This window comes from Hyperoodon ampullatus, assembly GCF_949752795.1.
Source record: "Hyperoodon ampullatus genome assembly, chromosome: 7".
NCBI classification, from domain to species: Eukaryota; Metazoa; Chordata; class Mammalia; order Artiodactyla; family Ziphiidae; genus Hyperoodon; species Hyperoodon ampullatus.
In genome coordinates this window covers 3366381-3386010 of record NC_136920.1, presented here as the reverse complement: position 1 = coordinate 3386010, position 19630 = coordinate 3366381, and positions in this window count along the sequence as shown.

Below are 19630 nucleotides of genomic sequence, written 5' to 3'. Positions count from 1 at the left end.
AGCTGAGAGCCGGAGCGCAGAGGGCTCGGGAGGCTGGTGCTGGGTGACAAGGCACGGGAGGAGCCGCTGCAAGTGGGCACCTGGGAGTGACCCTCGGGGGCACGGTGGGCGCGACTCTAGGCATCGTGGGGGCCAGTGGTGAGCTGAGAGGAGGGGCCCCAGGCATGGACGGGCGTGGTGGGCACTGCAGAGGAAGGCGGCCAGGTGTCACCTCCTGCCCGGCCTGGGGACCCTGTGCCGTCGGGCAGGCATCCCTGCTCCCTGGCGTCACCCAGAGAAACAACACCGGCAGCGACCAGCACCGTGACTCGGGAAGTCAGTGTCACCCAGGAAGGCACAGACCCCGGGGAAAAGGGGGTGCAGTGGGGAGCAGCAGGGACGGGACCCCGGGAGGCCGCATTCAGCGGATGACCCTGCCACCCGCCGGCGCTGGGCCTCATCTCCCACGGGGCCCACGGGGCCGCAGGGAGGACTGCAGCAGGGCAGGGAGGGGGGAGGCGAGGCTGGGCCCGTGCCTCCTGCCCCGACAGTCGCCGTGAGCAGCGTCATTGGGCATTTCTCCAGCAACGTGCCGGGAGGTTGACAGGAAGGAAGGAAGCAAAGAAACAGCCACTTTTAGGGCCCAGAAGGGGGAGGAGTCCTCCGTGGGCCTCAGCCTCACTCAGCCTCTGAGCTGGCGGCAGAGCGCGCACGGACCCCAGAGGGAGTGGACCCGAGGTGGGCTGGGCTGGGTACTCGGGGGGGTGTAGCCGGATAGCGGCACGCCGCCGGCCAAGTCACCCACAGACGCCCAGGCACCCCTGCCCAGCTCTCCCTGACCCTCCCGCCGCTTGCAGACCACCGAGCCCCTCAGGGCTCCTCACCCCCACCTGCAGCTACTACCCCCCATGAGGCCCACACGGGAGCCCCCTGGGAGCCAGCGCAGCCGGGAGTCCCTTTACCACACGCCACCTGCGTGCGCAGCGCCCGGGCTTCTCTGGGGAGCGAGCCAGTGCCTGGAGCCCGGCGGGCAGACCTGCAGGTGCCGCGGGCCAGACGACGCCACGGACAGCCGGGGCCCAGCTCGCCCAGCCCTGAGCCCCACTCTCGGGACCCCATCTCCCCAGGGACCTCCTGGCTCCCAGCGCCTGCGGCCGCCCCTCCTCACCCTCTGGCCCCACTCACTGCCCTTCCACGTGTGCGTGTGCCTGGGGGCGGGGCCTCATCCCCACTGTGTCCCCAGCCCCAGCAGGTGACAGCTCAGAGAGGTCCCTCTGAGGCAACCAAAGGAAGGGACGGCAGAGCTTGTGCAGCCCAGGAGCAGCCCTGCTGGCACTCCCTGCCGTGCCCCGGGCCCGGCTTACCCCAAACACGCTGCCGGCCACAGCGCTCGAGCAGAGCTGGGCAGCCCCACACTGACCGCGGGCCCTGTCCACACAGGTCTGGACGACAGCTCCTTGGTGCCCCCAGGCCTCGGGAGGCTGAAGGACTCCCCGCAGACAGGTGAGGGTCATGGCAGCCCCCTGTCCCTGTGTCCACCGGCCACGGCCCTGCTACAGGGTAACCGTGTCTGGGGTTTCCACGAGGGGCTCCAGCTACGGAAGAGCCTCAGACCACCCTCACTTGAGGGAGACAAACCCCTGCTGCCCCTGTTGGATGTGGGCTAAGCTGCAGCTTCATGTCCTACAGACCCCAGGGCTGATGGCGCCACAGACCCCAACCACAACAGAGGCCTGTGCTCCCGTAGGCAGGGGATGGGTGTGGGTCGCAGGGCCCTTCTCCCGCCCACCCCAGGAGGGCCTGGAAATTGGGCGGCCTCTTGTCTCCCAGTGTGGGCTCCCCGGGGCCCCAGACCCGCCCCACCAGCCGGGAGGACACAGGGCTCCGAGACTCCGCCCGCTCTCTCCGCAGCTCCAGACAGGGGCTGGTGCTCTACATGGGGGGCCGGCCACTTCTCCACCTTCGATGGCCACGCGTATGATTTCTCGGGGACCTGCAACTACATCTTTGCGGCCATGTGCAAGGATGCCTCGTCCACCTTCAGCGTGCAGCTACGGCGAGGACCGAGCGGGAACATCTCCCGAGTCATCGTGGAGCTGGGGGCCTCTGTGGTCACTGTGCAGAAGGCGGTCATCTCCATCAAGGATGTGGGGTAGGCTGCAGAGCCGGGCCGGGCGGCTGGGGGCCCGAGGGACAGCCGCTGACTGCTGTCACCCTTCAGGGTCATCAGCCTGCCCTACACCAGCAATGGGCTCCAGATCACACCCTTCGGCCAGAGCGTGCGGCTGGTGGCCAAGCAGCTGGAGCTGGAGCTGGTGGTCATGTGGGGTCCGGGCGCCCACCTCATGGTGAGGACGCGGCAGGGGTCGGGGGACTGGGTGGCGGAGCTGCCCTCCTGGGGATGGGGGCCCTGACCCCGGCCAGGAGCCTGGGCTTTTTGTTGGCTCAGTTCCCTCCATCGAGCAAGAATGGAGGTCCCCTGGGAGGAGCTGGGTGGGCAGACCCTGGGGTGGCATGGTGCCAGGACCCTCCCAATGAGGGGTGCTCTGGGCCCCTGGAGCAGGCGTGAGCAGCTTCTGAGGGGTCCTGGGGCCCTGGGAGTCCTGTGCGCCTCCCCGCCCACCCGACGGCGGTGCCCGACCCCTCCAGGTCCTGGTGGAGAAGATGCACATGGGCAAGATGTGTGGGCTGTGTGGGAACTTTGACGGCGAGAAGGCCAATGAGTTTCTGAGCGAGGATGGTAGGTGGGGGGAAGTGGTGGGGAGACCCCTGTGTGGCCCAGCAACCATGGTGCTGACCCGGCCCCACCCCTCACCCCAGGCCAACTCCTGGAACCCCCTAAGTACGCCACCCTCCAGAAGCTGGATGACCCCAACGAGATCTGTGCCTATGAGGCCAGCCCCAGCCCCCGGGTCCCGCAGGCAGAGAACGTACGTGAGGCGGTCGGGCTCCCCGGGGCCAAGGGGGGAGCCCTTCAGCCAGGATGGGGCCGGCTCACGGGATCTGGCAGGGTCCCAAGGCCAACGACACCCCCAGACTTCCAAGTCACATGCGTGGTGTGGGATGTGGCCTTGACCCCTATGACCCTGAGTGTCCCTGTGCCCAGGCCCAGACCTGCATCCAGCTGCTGACCCTGGTATCCCCCGAGTGCAACGTGCCCAAGGAGCCCTTCCTGCTGAGCTGCCAGGCGGACATGGCCACGTGTGCCCAGCCCGGCCGGCACCACTGCAGCTGCGCCACGCTATCCGAGTACTCGCGCCAGTGCAGCATGGCCGGCCAGCCCGTCAACAGATGGCGGGGCCCTGGCCTCTGTTGTGAGTCCTGGGGAGGGTCAGGGCCCCAGACACGATGCCCCCAATCCCCCCCTTGTCTGTGAGACAGAGGAGACCCAGGTGGAGGAAGGGCTGGCCTAAGTCCTCGGCCAGGGTGGGGTGGGTGGCCAGGCCCTGGGCGCCCGACCCCTCTCACGAAGGCCACGGGCCCGCAGCTGTGGGCCAGTGCCCAGCCAACCAGGTATACCGGGAGTGCGGCGAGACCTGCGTGCGGACCTGCTCCAACCCGCAGCACAGCTGCTCCAGCTTCTGCACATTTGGCTGCTTCTGCCCGGAAGGTGAGGACAGCTGCTCTCCCAGGACCGCTGAACGGGAGCCCGGGGACAGGGCATCCGCTCTGCCCACACCCATGCTCGGAACCCCCAGACACTCTGCTGGGACTTGGCCCAGGGAGGGCTCTGCCTTCACTGTGCTCACAGACACCCCGGGCCATGGCCGCAGTGGGCAGAGGCGGGCTTTAAGCTGGACAGGGCCCGCTGCCCAGTGAGGAGCAGCACCTAGCACGAGGGGGCTGCAGGCTGCGAGGCAGGCGGGGCTGAAGGTGGAGGCTCTCCTGGGGCACCCCCCCAGCTCCCCCGCGGGACAGGGTGGAGGAGGGGCTGCCCAGCAGGAGGGCGGGAGGGGGTCTCCTTGCCAGCAGCCCCAGGAAGCCCCTCTCCCGCAGGTATGGTTCTGGACGACATCTCCAAAAACCACAGCTGCGTGCCTGTCCCCCAGTGCCCCTGCATGCTCAGCGGGGTGGTCTACGCCCCTGGGGAGGTCACGACAGCCGCCTGCCAGACCTGGTGAGTGCAGAGCAGCAGGAGAGGCTTGCAGGCAGGCTGGGGACAGGGACGGGGATGCGGCAGCCTCAGCCCTGGGGGCCATCTGGGTCATGCCTCCTCACCCACAGCCAGTGCTCTGGGGGCCACTGGGAGTGCGTGGAGCAGCCCTGCCCCAGGCGCTGTGCCCTGGAGGGCGGCTCCTTCGTCACCACATTCGACGCCAGGCCCTACCGCTTCCACGGCACCTGTACCTACATCCTCCTCCAGGTAGGACACAGCCTCTGCCTGGGGGCCCTCCACGGGGGGTCGCCGTGACACCCTGGGCCCCCCTGTGCTGAGCCGCCCCTCCTCCCAGAGCCCCCAGCTCCCCGACGGGGGCTCGCTCATGGCCGTGTACGACAAGTCTGGGCACTCGCACTCGGAGACATCGCTGGTCGCTGTCATCTACATGTCCAGCCAGGTGAGGCCACCCCGCCTGCCACCTGCGCCCACCCGGGGCCCCAAGCAGATGCGTCCCAGCTCCCCCTCCACCCTGCCTGGCCCGCAGGAGGCGGAGGCCTCCGCAACTCCCGGCACCCCCGTAACTCAGCCACCCTCCCTGCAGGACAAAATTGTGATTTCTCAGGACGAGGTGATCACCAACGACGGGGACACCAAGTGGCTGCCGTATAAGACTCGTACGTCCTCAGCCCCCACCCAGCACCCAGGGCCTCACGAGCCGGGTCCCAAAGCAGGCCTCCTGCTGAGGCCCCTATCCCCTCAGGCAACATCACGGTCTTCAGGCAGACATCCACCCACATCCAGATGGTCACCAACTTCGGGCTGGAGCTCGTGATCCAGCTGTGGCCGTTGTTCCAGGTGTACGTCACTGTCGGGCCCCAGTTCAGAGGCCAGACCAGAGGTGAGTCCCTCCCCTGGCTGCCCCGTTCCCACCCAGCTCGGCCACTCCAAAAGAGGAGAGGCCCAGCAGAGCCCTGCACTGACCCGGGGCCCAGGGTGTCGGGCACTCACGGCCCAGGCCGGCTCCACCTGGCCGGCTGGTCCTCCCAGGGGTGTAGCCAGCCATGGCCTCTCGCCCTGGGCGTGGTTAGGGGAGAAGACGGGCTTTGGGGGGGGCGGGGCCTTTGGGGAGGGCGGGGCAGGACAGGGGCACGGGCCAGTCCACCCTCACGTCCGGCCGGCCCAGGGCTCTGTGGCAACTTCAACGGGGACACGACGGACGACTTCACGACCAGCATGGGCATTGCTGAGGGCACCGCCTCACTCTTCGTGGACTCCTGGCGGGCAGGGAACTGCCCAGCCGCGCTCGAGCGTGAGACTGACCCCTGCTCCATGAGCCAGCTCAACAGTGAGTGCTGCCCGGGAGGGCTGCGGGGTGGGCGGGAGACCCCGGCGGACAGCTGACCCACGCCAGTCTGCCCCCCAGAGGTGTGCGCGGAGACCCACTGCGCGGTGCTGGTGAAGAAGAGCACGGTGTTCGAGAAGTGCCATGCCGCCGTGGACCCCAAGCCCTTCTACAAGGTGGGCGTCCCCATGGGGAGCAGGGGCGGGGGGCGTGGCGCGGGGGGCACCCTCAGGGTCCTGGGTGGGCACCCACGGCCCCTGTCTGCCCGCAGAGGTGCGTGTACCAGGCCTGCAACTACGAGGAGACCTTCCCGCACATCTGCGCCGCCCTGGGTGACTACGCCCTCGCGTGCACCTCGCGGGGCGTCCTGCTCCAGGGCTGGAGGGGCAGCGTGGACAACTGCAGTGCGTACGGGCCAGCAGGGCCGGCGGGGCTGGTGCCACCCACTGCACCCCGCCACCGGGCCTGACTCCGGGTCCCCCGCAGGCACCCCTTGCACAGGCAACCAGACGTTCAGCTACGACAGCCAGGCCTGTGACCGCACGTGCCTGTCTCTCTCTGACCGCGAGGTCGAGTGCCACCCCAGCGCCGTGCCCGTGGACGGCTGCAACTGCCCCGAGGGCACCTACCTGAACCACAGGGCCGAGTGTGTGCATAAGGCCCAGTGTCCCTGCCTCCTGGACAGCTCCAAGTTCATCCTGGCCAACCAGTCCACCATGGTCAATGGTGTCATCTGGTGAGCGAGGGGTCCAGAGGGCGGCCGCCGGGCCTGCAGCCCAGCCCAGGCGGCGCTCACCGGGCCTCTCTCCTGCAGCTACTGCGTCAACGGGCGGCTGAGCTGCCCGGCACAGCCTCAGATGCTCTTGGGTACGTAGCTGCAGCCAAGGCTGGCGGAGCTGGACTGTGGGTGCCTTGGCCCCTCTGGGCCCACCTCACCCCATGCCCCTTGTCTCTGCAGCAACCTGCTCGGCCCCCAAGACGTTCCAGTCCTGCAGCCAGTCCTCAGAGGACAAGTTCGGGGCAGCCTGCGCTCCCACCTGTCAGATGCTGGCCACCGGCACCCCCTGTGTAAGACCAGGTGGAGCGAGGGGCGAGAGCGCTCCTCGGAGGGCAGGTTCCACTGCCTGGGGATGCCGGGGACACGCTGGGTTAGACATGCCCACGGTGGATGCCCCAACATCTTCTCCTTGGCCCCCACGAAGATTCCCACAGACCCCTCATGAAAGGCGGGCCATGCTCCATCCCCACCATCCTATGATGCACGTAACCGGTGGCGTGGCTGCCGGGTGTGCTCCTTTGTGGGCTCCCTGAGGACCGTGGGCCCTGCCAGCTTGGGGTGGACGTACACCAGTCCAGCCATGACGCAGAGGTGATGCCCCTCAGAGAGGGGCAGCTGTGCTAAGGGAAGGCCCAGAGCAGGATGGACACAGGGAGCAGGTCTGTGGAGAATGCTGGGGAGTCTCAGAAGGTCCCAGGGCTGCGGCGGCAGCAAGCAGGGCCACCCTCCAGGGGCCACTGACCCTCCTCCCTGCAGGTGCCCACCAAGTGTGAGCCTGGCTGTGTCTGTGCCAAGGGGCTCTACGAGAACGCCAGCGGGCAGTGCGTGCCCCCCGAGGAGTGCCCGTGCGAGTTTGCAGGTGTCTCCTATCCCCAGGGCACCGAGCTCCACACGGACTGCAAGAGCTGGTGAGCCACAGCCCTACCCGCAGACCCTGGTGGCCCAACTGTCCTTGAGCCCTTGGGGCAGGCAAGGGCCCCTACAAACCCATGAGGTCAGGGTCCTGCAGGGGGGGGTGTGCCCCAGTCACCCCAGAATGCCCTGCTCCTCCCACAGCATCTGCTCTAGAGGGACGTGGACATGCCAACAGAGTGCCCACTGCCCATCCACCTGCACCCTCTACGGGGAGGGCCACGTGGTCACCTTCGATGGGCAGCGCTTCGTGTTTGATGGCAACTGCGAGTACATCCTGGCCACAGTGAGTGCTGGCCTGGGCCACAGGGGGGCACAGGGGGGCCATGGGGGGCCCGCGGGGCCACAGGGCCGGCTCCTCCTCAGCGCCGTCTCCCCACAGGACAGCTGCGGTGCCAGCGACTCGCAGCCCACCTTCAAGATCCTTACAGAGAATGTCGTGTGTGGGAAGTCGGGCATCACCTGCTCGCGGGCCATCAAGATCTTCCTGGGGGTGAGCAGGCGGGTGGCCTTCCCAACCTCCCCCTGGGGCCCCAGGGCCTGGCCTCTCGGGGCCCTCACGGCCCTGTGCCCTGGCCTCCACGTCCACATCACGGGGAGCAGTGTCCCCGGAATTGGACAACCGTACAGCAGGTAGGGGTTCTCCCACAAGCCTGACCCTCAGCCCTCGGCACAGTTTCCAGCATGTTCTGGAACCTTCTGCAAACAGAAGGCTCTAGAGGGCAGACCCCCCAGGCCCGGGCTGGCCCTGCCATGGAGAGCTCAGGCCGGGAGGCAGAGCCCAGCGGCATTTAGTGGCCACCCAGGACGTGGGCAGGCATCCTGTGACAGCCACACCCCACAGGGCCTGTCCATCATGCTGGCGGACAGGAACTACACGGTCAGCGGGGAGGACCCCGGAGTGCACTTCCGGGTCAAGGCCAGCTCCCTGCACCTGGTGCTGGAAGCCACCATCAGCAGCACGTACAACCTGACCCTCATCTGGAACAAGCACATGACTGTCTTCATCAAGATCGCCCGTGCCTCCCAGGTACCGCCGCCCCTGCCCCACAGCCCCAGGGAGTGGTGAGTCCCTGCCTGCCTGCCGGCCGCCTGACACCAGCCCCCGCAGGACCCCCTCTGCGGCTTGTGTGGCAACTACAACGGGAACATGAAGGACGACTTCCAGACACGCAGCAAGTACTTGGCGTCCAGCGAGCTGGAGTTCGTGAACTCCTGGAAGGAGAGCCCGCTGTGCGGGGACACCTCCTTCACGCTGGACCCCTGCAGCCTCAACACCTTCCGTCGCTCCTGGGCTGAGCGCAAGTGCAGCATCATCAACAGCCAGACCTTCGCCGCCTGCCACGGCCAGGTGCCCCCGCAAGTGCCCTGTCCTGCCCTGGCCGGCACCCCGGGGCTCCGCGGCCAAGCCGTCAGGGGAGGGGTAGCCGGGAGGAGCCTGGCCAGCCCCTGACGCTGAGGGTCGGCCCCCACAGGTGTACCGCCTGCCTTACTATGAGGCCTGCGTGCGCGACACGTGTGGGTGTGACAGCGGCGGGGACTGCGAGTGCCTGTGTGACGCTGTGGCCGCCTACGCCAAGGCCTGCGTGGACAAGGGCGTGTGCGTGGACTGGCGGTCCCCAGACTTCTGCCGTGAGTCCCGCTCCTGCCCAAAGGCCTCCGCGGGGCCACAGGCGGAACGTCCGGCTGCAGCGCTTCTCCCGGGCAGGGGGCGGGGGGCGGGCAGCACCCCCAGGGAGGCAGAGGCACCCTGAACCTGCTGGCAGGTGCGGGCTCCCGGGCCAACTCTGCCGCCTGACGGTGCCCTTCCCCGCAGCCGTCTACTGCGACTTCTACAACACCCACACACAGGCAGGCGGCGGCAAGTACCAGTACGCCCGGGAGGCCAACTGCACATGGCACTACCAGCCGTGCCTCTGCCCCGCGTGGCCGCAGAGCATCCCAGGCACCAACATCGAAGGTACTGGGCGCAGAGAAGGAGACAGGAAGGGGGGCAGGCCTGGAGGGACTGGGGCTGCTGGCGGGCGGGACGTGGGGGTGTGTCTGACAGTGGGGACCCAGGCGGGCACCTGCACCTGGGGATCGGGGGAGAGGTCAGGAGAGGGTGGGGGGGACCAGGCCTGGGGAAGAGGGGCTTCCGGCTCTGGACACTGAGGTCTGGCTGTTCTCTGCGCGCCCCCCTCAGGCTGCTACAACTGCTCCCAGAACGAGTACTTCGACCACGACAAAGGGATGTGCTTGCCATGCAGTAAGCTCAGTCCACTGCCCGAGAGGCACCCCGCCCCCCACAGAGCTCGCAGCTCCTGCCCAAACCTCTGGCCAGCCCCCCAGCACCCCCACTCCCCAGGGGCTCAGCCAGAGACACAGGGAAAGGGACTGGCCCTCGCCTCCCCTCCCCTCCCCAAACACACACTCACCCAGCCTGCGGCCACAGGGCACACCCAGGCCCTGCCAGCCTGCTGGGGTGTGTGGGTGCAGAGCAGGGACCTCCTGGGAGTTCAGCAGCAGGCGGCCTGGTGGGCACTGGACACTACTTGCAGCTACCCTTGGGCAGCACCCCAGCTGGCCCCTCCACTCCCTGCCGGGCCATCAGTGCAGAGGTGGGGGTGGAGAGAAGACGGGGAGGGGAGAGAAGATGGGGAGCAGGGGTCCCGGCACTTCCGCGGTAGCTCCATCCCCCATGTCCTATGCCTCACACCCTGGGGACACAGCCGAAGGCTCTGAAGGGCCCAGGCAGGCGGAGACGGGGTGGGGAGGCAGCACCCCCGACCACCCCTCCTCTTGCAGCATCGTCACCCACCGTGCTGCTGCCCACAGCAGGTGACTGCACACACGCAAGGTGCCAAGGTGAAGCAGGCTCTCTCTCAGGCCTCTTCCCCAGCTCCACCAGCCAGGCTGCAGCCAGCCCAGCCTGTGTCTGTCTGCCCAGCGGCAGCAGCCAGGCTTGCGGGTGTGGGGCGGGGCAGGGTGTAGCTGGGCTGGCCCTGGGCTGCTCGGCACCGTGGGGGCAGCAGGTGCTGACCAGGATGTCAGACGGGAGGGGCTCGGCAGGCCCCACTGGGCCCTGCTGGCTGGCCACCGAGCACAGCAGGGCCAAAGGACACATGCCCTGCCGGGAGCCCCCACTGCCCTGAGGGCTGCCGCCCAGCCCGCGTGGCTTGGGGGCCCAGCAGGGAAGTGAAGGGTGAGCCAGAGCAGCTCCCTACCCCGCAAAAACGGCATGTGTGCCACACTCAGGCTCGCATCCCACGGAAACCAGGCCCACCACAGCCACGGCCAGTACTACAGTGACCCCCAACACCACTGGGCTGAGCTCCACCACACCCTCACCAAGCTCCCCGGCCACACCTGAGGCCCCGACCCGGACACCCAGCCTTCCGGCCACGCCAACGGCCACAGCCACAGCCCCCACCACCCAGACACAACCAACAGTCCCCTCAGGAGGTAAGGCCCCCGGGCCAGGGCCCCGGGGTGGGTGAGGAAGTGCCCGTGGCAGTGCGGACGGGGCTGAAGGGGATGTCGGGCGCTGTTCCCTGCAGATTCGCCTCGAACCACCTCCAACGTCACCACACGGGCCACATTGGCGCCGGCCACCACGGCCACTCGAAGGCCGAGAGCCACGGCACCCACCGTGACCCAGGCCACAACGAAGCCCACAGGATCCTCCCGCAACACAGCCACGCGGCCCACAGCACGAACCACAGCAGCTCCGCCAACCCCAGCAACATCAGGGACCTCCACAGTGTCCCCCGCAAGTAAGCATGCCCCCACTGCCTGTCCCCACAGAGGGGCCTCAGCGGGGCAGCCCCAGTGCCCAGCCCAAGCTGTGTGGGCCTGCATGGAAGAGAGCAGCCTTGGGCCACCTCCACGACCACACAGGGCCGGCTCAGGCCCGAGGGTGGCAGCAGCCTGCCTGGCTCATCACGCTCCTCTTTGCACATCTCCCCAGCCATGGTACCCAAGCACCCATCCACCACGGCCACCCCCACCAAGGGAATCCACAGGCCCCAGGGGATGCCAGGACTACAAAAGGCCCCTGACCCAAGTGCAGGCCCCAACGCTGGGGCAGGGCCACAAACCTCTGATTCCCCTGACAGCAGGCGAGAAGAGAAGCCCTTTCCCAAGGCCAGCGGCAGGGGAGCCATGCAGGGATAGCCGAGCCCACCCGAACAACGGCCACCCTGAGAGTCACACTGAGGGGACAGAGCCGTGCAGGGCTGCCGGGGAGGGACCCCAAAACCCACTGCAAGCAGCTAAGATGCAACAAGGGTCCACAGAGAAGGCCGCGGTGGGGCTTGGGAGAGGCATGAGATAGTCATTCAGAAAACTCCTGGACACACCACCAGGGACACACAGAAGCCACATGTGAGGAGAACTATGTGGAACGTGTGGGTGATGAACGGGTCACAACACAAGGGAGGGTAACGAGGAGGAGTGAACTGACCACCACTGTTTTCTACAGCGTTCTCAACACACCGTTGGACCCCTGAAACCCCCGTCACCCAGGAGACAGAGCAGACGGACACCCCACGACCCCCGGAGAGCACCACAGGCCACAGCACAATGCACACCAGTCCACTGACAAGAGCCACCACTGCTAGGGCCGAGGGGAACACCAGTCACACCACACACTCTGCATCCAACCCCCTACCACACACTGCCACGGCCACACGCACCACGCCACACACCCCTTTCACCACTCACTCCACCGCCACCCTTTCTGTCCTCACTACAACCCACACAACAGGTACGCCCACGGGAAGACCTTTCTGGACCACCACCACCTACCCCACCCCATCACACCCAGAGACCTTTCCCATCCACATGTCAACATCTGCCACCTCCTCGGTGGCTCCAACCTCTCACCGAGTCATCACGCCAACAGAGTTCCATGCTACCTCCTCCACCCCAAAGCCAACTGGCACCCCACCCACATCGACACACATCCCTGTCACAGAAACAGAGCCTACACCCACAGCCCCACCACTGATGAAGACCACAACAGGGACCACCACACCCAGAACCCCGCCACTGACAAAGACCACAACAGGGACCGCCACACCCACAATGCCACCACTGACAAAGACCACAACAGGGACCGCCACACCCACAGCGCCACCACTGACAAAGACCACAACAGGGACCGCCACACCCACAGTGCCACCACTGACAAAGACCACAACAGGGACCGCCACACCCACAGCCCCACCACTGACAAAGACCACAACAGGGACCGCCACACCCACAGCCCCGCCAATGACAAAGACCACAACAGGGACCGCCACACCCACAGCCCCGCCACTGACAAAGACCACAACAGGGACCGCCACACCCAGAACCCCACCACTGACAAAGACCACAACAGGGACCGCCACACCCACAGCCCCACCACTGACAAAGACCACAACAGGAACCGCCACACCCACAGCCCCACCACTGACAAAGACCACAACAGGGACCGCCGCACCCACTGCCCCACCATTGACGAAGACCACGACAGGGACCACGCAAGCCCAGAAGTCGGTCAGCACAGCCACAACCTCCACTGTCCCAGTATCACACTCTACTTCAAATGCCCTCCATGTAACCACGTCCCCACCATTCACCACCCTCTCCCTTAAATCCACCAGTAGAGGCGCAGGGACACCCGTGACACACACCGCCACGGCCACCCACACTGGGCCACACACCCCTTTCACCACTCACTCCACCCCCACCCATTCCGTCCCCACCACCTCCCACACGACAACTCCATCCACAGGAACACCCTTCCACACAACTACCCCCTACCCCATCACATCACATCCAGAGACCCTTCCCATTCATATGTCAACATCTGCCACCTCCTCAGTGACTCCAACCTTTCACCGAGTCATCACCCCAACAAGGTCCCACACTACCTCCACCACCCCAAAGCCAAGTGGCACCCCACCCATATCAACACACATCCCTGTCACAGAAACAGAGCCTATACCCACAGCCCCACCACTGACGAAGACCACAACAGGGACCACCACACCCAGAACCCCACCACTAACAAAGACCACAACAGGGACCACCACACCCAGCCCCCCACTTCTGACAAAGACCACAACAGAGACCGCCACACCCACCACCCCACCACTGACAATGACCACAACATGGACCGCCACACCCACAGCCCCACCACTGACCAAGACCACAACAGGGACCACGCGAGCCCAGAACTTCGTCAGCACAGCCGCAACCTCCACTGTCCCGGTATCACATTCTACTTCAAATGCCCTCCATGTAACCACGTCCCCACCATTCACTACCCTCTCCCTTAAATCCACCAGTAGAGGCGCAGGGACACCCGTGACACACACCGCCACGGCCACCCACACTGGGCCACACACCCCTTTCACCACTCACTCCACCGCCATCCTTTCTGTCCCTACCATCTCCCAAACGACAGCTGCATCCACGGGAACACCCTTCCAGACAACTACCCCCTACCCGATCACATCACATCCAGAGACCCTTCCCATTCATATGTCAACATCTGCCACCTCCTCGGTGACTCCAACCTTTCACCAAGTCATCACCCAAACAGAGTCCCATGCTACCTCCTCCACCACAAAGCCAACTGGCACCCCACCCATATCAACACACATCCCTGTCACAGAAACAGAGCCTACACCCACAGCCCCACCACTGATGAAGACCACAACAGGGACCACCACACCCAGAACCCCACCACTAACAAAGACCACAAGAGAGACCGCCACACCCACAGCCCCGCCACTGACCATGACCACAACACGGACCGCAACACCCACAGCCCCGCCACTGACAAAGACCACAACAGGGACCACCACAACCAGCCCCCCGCTTCTGACAAAGACCACAACAGAGACCAACACACCCACAACCCCGCCACTGACAAAGACCACAACATGGACCGCCACACCCACAGCCCCGCCACTGACCAAGACCACAACAGGGACCACGCGAGCCCAGAACTTCGTCAGCACAGCCGCAACCTCCACTGTCCCGGTATCACATTCTACTTCAAATGCCCTCCATGTAACCACGTCCCCACCATTCACCACCTTCTCCCTTAAATCCACCAGTAGAGGCACAGGGACACCCGTGACACACACCGCCACGGCCACCCACACTGGGCCACACACCCATTTCACCACTCACTCCACCGCCATCCTTTCTGTCCCCACCATCTCCCACATGACAGCTCCATCCACGGGAACACCCTTCCAGACCACTACCACCTATCCCATCACATCACACCCAGAGACCCTTCCCATCCATATGTCAACATCTGCCACTTCCTCGGTGACTCCAACCTTTCACCGAGTCAGCACCCCAACAGAGTCCCATGCTACCTCCCCCACCCCAAAGCCAAATGGCACCCCACCCATATCAACACACATCCCTGTCACAGAAACAGAGCCTACACCCACAGCCCCACCACTGACGAAGACCACAACAGGGACCACCACACCCACAACCCCGCCACTGACCCAGACCACAACAGGGACCACCACACCCACAGCCCCGCCACTGACAAAGACCACAACAGGGACCGCCACACCCACAACCCCGCCACTGACAAAGACCACAACAGGGACCGCCACACCCAGAACCCCACCACTGACAAAAACCACAACAGGAACCATCACACCCAGAACACTACCACTGACACAGAGCACAAGAGGGACCATCACACCCACAGCCCCGCCATTGACAAAGACCACTACAGGGACCACCACACCCAGAACACCACGACTGACAAAAACCACAACAGACATTGCCACACCCACAACCCCGCCACTGACCAAGACCACAACAGGGACCGCCACACCCACAGCCCCGCCACTGACAAAGACCACAACAGGGACCGACACACCCACAACCCCGCCACTGACAAAGACCACAACAGGGACCGACACACCCACAGCCCCGCTACTGACCAAGACCACAACAGGGACTGCCACACCCTCAGCCCCACCACTCACCAAGACCACAACAGGGACCACCACACCCACAGCCCCGCCACTGACAAAGACCACAACAGGGACCGCCACACCCACAGCCCCGCCAATGACAAAGACCACAACAGGGACCGCCACACCCACAGCCCCGCCACTGACAAAGACCACAACAGGGACTGCCACACCCACAGCCCCGCCACTGACAAAGACCACAACAGGGACCGCCACACCCACAACCCCACCACTGACAAAGACCACAACACGGACCGCCACACCCTCAGCCCCACCACTGACAAAGACCACAACAGGGACCGCCACACCCAGAACCCCACCACTGACAAAAACCACAACAGGAACCATCACACCCAGAACACTACCACTGACACAGAGCACAAGAGGGACCATCACACCCACAGCCCCGCCATTGACAAAGACCACTACAGGGACCACCACACCCAGAACACCACGACTGACAAAAACCACAACAGAGATTGCCACACCCACAACCCCGCCACTGACCAAGACCACAACAGGGACCGCCACACCCACAGCCCCGCCACTGACAAAGACCACAACAGGGACCGCCACACCCACAGCCCCGCCACAGACAAAGACCACAACAGGGACTGCCACACCCACAACCCCGCCACTGACAAAGACCACAACAGGGACCGCCACACCCACAGCCCCGCTACTGACCAAGACCACAACAGGGACTGCCACAACCTCAGCCCCACCACTGACCAAGACCACAACAGGGACCGCCACACCCACAGCCCCGCCACTGACCAAGACCACAACAGGGACCGCCACACCCTCAGCCCCACCACTGACAAAGACCACAACAGGGACCACCACACCCAGAACCCCGCCACTGACAAAAACCACAACGGAAACCACCACAACCAGAACACCACCACTGACACAGAGCGCAAGAGGGACCATCACACCCACAGCCCCGCCACTGACAGGGACCACCACACCCAGAACCCCGCCACTGACAAAAACCACAACAGGAACCACCACACCCAGAACATCACCACTGACACAGAGCACAAGAGGGACCATCACACCCACAGCCCCGCCAATGACAAAGACCACAACAGGGACCGCCACACCCACAGCCCCACCATTGACAAAGACCACAACAGGGACCGCCACACCCACAGCCCCGCCACTGACAAAGACCACAACAGGGACCGCCACACCCACAGCCCCGCCAATGACAAAGACCACAACAGGGACCGCCACACCCACAGCCCCACCACTGACAAAGACCACAACAGGGACCGCCACACCCACAGCCCCGCCACTGACAAAGACCACAACAGAGACCGCCACACCCACAGCCCCACCACTGACAAAGACCACAACAGGGACCGCCACACCCACAGCCCCACCACTGACAAAGACCACAACAGGGACCGCCACACCCACAGCCCCGCCACTGACCAAGACCACAACAGGGACCACGCGAGCCCAGAACTTCGTCAGCACAGCCGCAACCTCCACTGTCCCGGTATCACATTCTACTTCAAATGCCCTCCATGTAACCACGTCCCCACCATTCACCACCTTCTCCCTTAAATCCACCAGTAGAGGCACAGGGACACCCGTGACACACACCGCCACGGCCACCCACACTGGGCCACACACCCATTTCACCACTCACTCCACCGCCATCCTTTCTGTCCCCACCATCTCCCACATGACAGCTCCATCCACGGGAACACCCTTCCAGACCACTACCACCTATCCCATCACATCACACCCAGAGACCCTTCCCATCCATATGTCAACATCTGCCACTTCCTCGGTGACTCCAACCTTTCACCGAGTCAGCACCCCAACAGAGTCCCATGCTACCTCCTCCACCCCAAAGCCAAATGGCACCCCACCCATATCAACACACATCCCTGTCACAGAAACAGAGCCTACACCCACAGCCCCACCACTGACGAAGACCACAACAGGGACCACCACACCCACAACCCCACCACTGACCCAGACCACAACAGGGACCACCATACCCACAGCCCCGCCACTGAAAAAGACCACAACAGGGACCGCCACACCCACAACCCCGCCACTGACAAAGACCACAACAGGGACCGCCACACCCAGATCCCAACCACTGACAAAGACCACAACAGAGACTGCCACACCCACAGCCCCGCCACTGACAAAGACCACAACAGGGACCGGCACACCCACAGCCCCACCACTGACAAAGACCACAACAGGGACCGCCACACCCAGAACCCCACCACTGACAAAGACCACAACACGGACCGCCACACCCTCAGCCCCGCCACTGACAAAGACCACAACAGGGACCGCCACACCCAGAACCCCGCCACTGACAAAGACCACAACAGGGACCACCACACCCACAGCCCCACCACTGACAAAGACCACAACAGGGACCGCCACACCCAGAACCCCACCACTGACAAAGACCACAACACGGACCGGCACACCCACAGCCCCACCACTGACAAAGACCACAACAGGGACCGCCACACCCACAACCCCGCCACTGACAAAGACCACAACAGGAACCACCACACCCAGAACATCACCACTGACACAGAGCACAAGAGGGACCATCACACCCACATCCCCGCCACTGACAAAGACCACAACAGGGACCGCCACACCCACAGCCCCGCCATTGACAAAGACCACAACAGGGACCGCCACACCCACAGCCCCGCCACTGACAAAGACCACAACAGGGACCGCCACACCCACAGCCCCGCCACTGACAAAGACCACAACAGGGACCGCCACACCCACAGCCCCACCACTGACAAAGACCACAACAGGGACCTCCACACCCACTGCCCCGCCACTGACCAAGACCACAATAGGGACCACGAGAGCCCAGAACTTCGTCAGCACAGCCGCAACCTCCACTGTCCCGGTATCACATTCTACTTCAAATGCCCTCCATGTAACCACATCCCCACCATTCACCACCCTCTCCCTTAAATCCACCAGTAGAGGCACAGGAACACCCGTGACACACACCGCCACGGCCACCCACACTGGGCCACACACCCATTTCACCACTCACTCCACCGCCATCCTTTCTGTCCCCACCATCTCCCACATGACAGCTCCATCCACGGGAACACCCTTCCAGACCACTACCACCTATCCCATCACATCACATCCAGAGACCCTTCCCATCCATATGTCAACATCTGCCACTTCTTTGGTGACTCCAACCTTTCACCGAGTCATCACCCCAACAGAGTCCCATGCTACCTCCTCCACCCCAAAGCCAAATGGCACCGCATCCATATCAACACACATCCCTGTCACAGAAACAGAGCCTACACCCACAGCCCCACCACTGACGAAGACCACAACAGGGACCACCACACCCAGAACCCCGCTACTGACCAAGACCACAACAGAGACCACCACACCCACAACCCCGCCACTGACCAAGACCACAACAGGGACCGCCACACCCACAGCCCCGCCACTGACCAAGACCACAACAGGGACCGCCACACCCTCAGCCCCGCCACTGACAAAGACCACAACAGGGACCACCACACCCAGAACCCCACCACTGACAAAAACCACAACAGGAAGCACCACACCCAGAACACCACCACTGACACAGAGCACAAGAGGGACCATCACACCCACAGCCCCGCCATTGACAAAGACCACAACAGGGACCACCCGAGCCCAGAACTCAGTCAGCACAGTACTACCACAAAGCTCTAGCTTTAGCTCTACATTATCTTCTCCAACTCCTCTAAACCCAAGCCAAAGTCCTTTCACCACTTCTGTTTCTGTATCGAACCTTCCACATTACCCCTCATCTTCATCCAGCACCTCCACTCTCTCCTCCCTGCCCACTACTTCCTCTCTTCCTTCTCACGTGTCCTCACACACCACTCCTCCTTTTATATCATCTTCCCCGTCACCTTCAGCAGTTTCCACTTCACAGAGCATCCCAACCATTAGTTCAGCTCCGCACAGCCCTTCCCCCTCTGCACCCGTGACCATATCACATACAGCCTCCCTGTCTACCAGCCCCTTTTCCCCAGCCACCATCATGCCCGTCAGGTCCTCCCTCTCACCCTCATCCTCTCCTACCCTGTCCCCTCTCCCCACTTCCAGTACCATAGTCCTGTCTACATCCCGGACCACAGCCAGCAACCCCACCTCCTCAGCTCTGTCCTCTCGGTCCACTACCTCACAGTCCACCTCTCTCACGACCCGAGTCCCCACGCAGGGCCTCCTGTCTTCTACCCTGGGAGTGACAGCCATCCCGAATTCTCCAGCCACCAACCTCACCACCAGACAGCCAAATACCACCGGGCTGCCGGCCACCGTATTCCTGACCAGCTCCATCACTGCGCATGGAATCTCCTCCTTTCCCACTGCCGGGTCCTTTTCCACCAGGGGCCAATCCATCTCCTCTCTTGTCACATCTCTACCCAGCTCTCCAGGTGAGTGACATCTCTGCAGCCACCTCATGACCTGTGGTGCACGCTTCTTCTCAGCCTTGTCTCTCCACT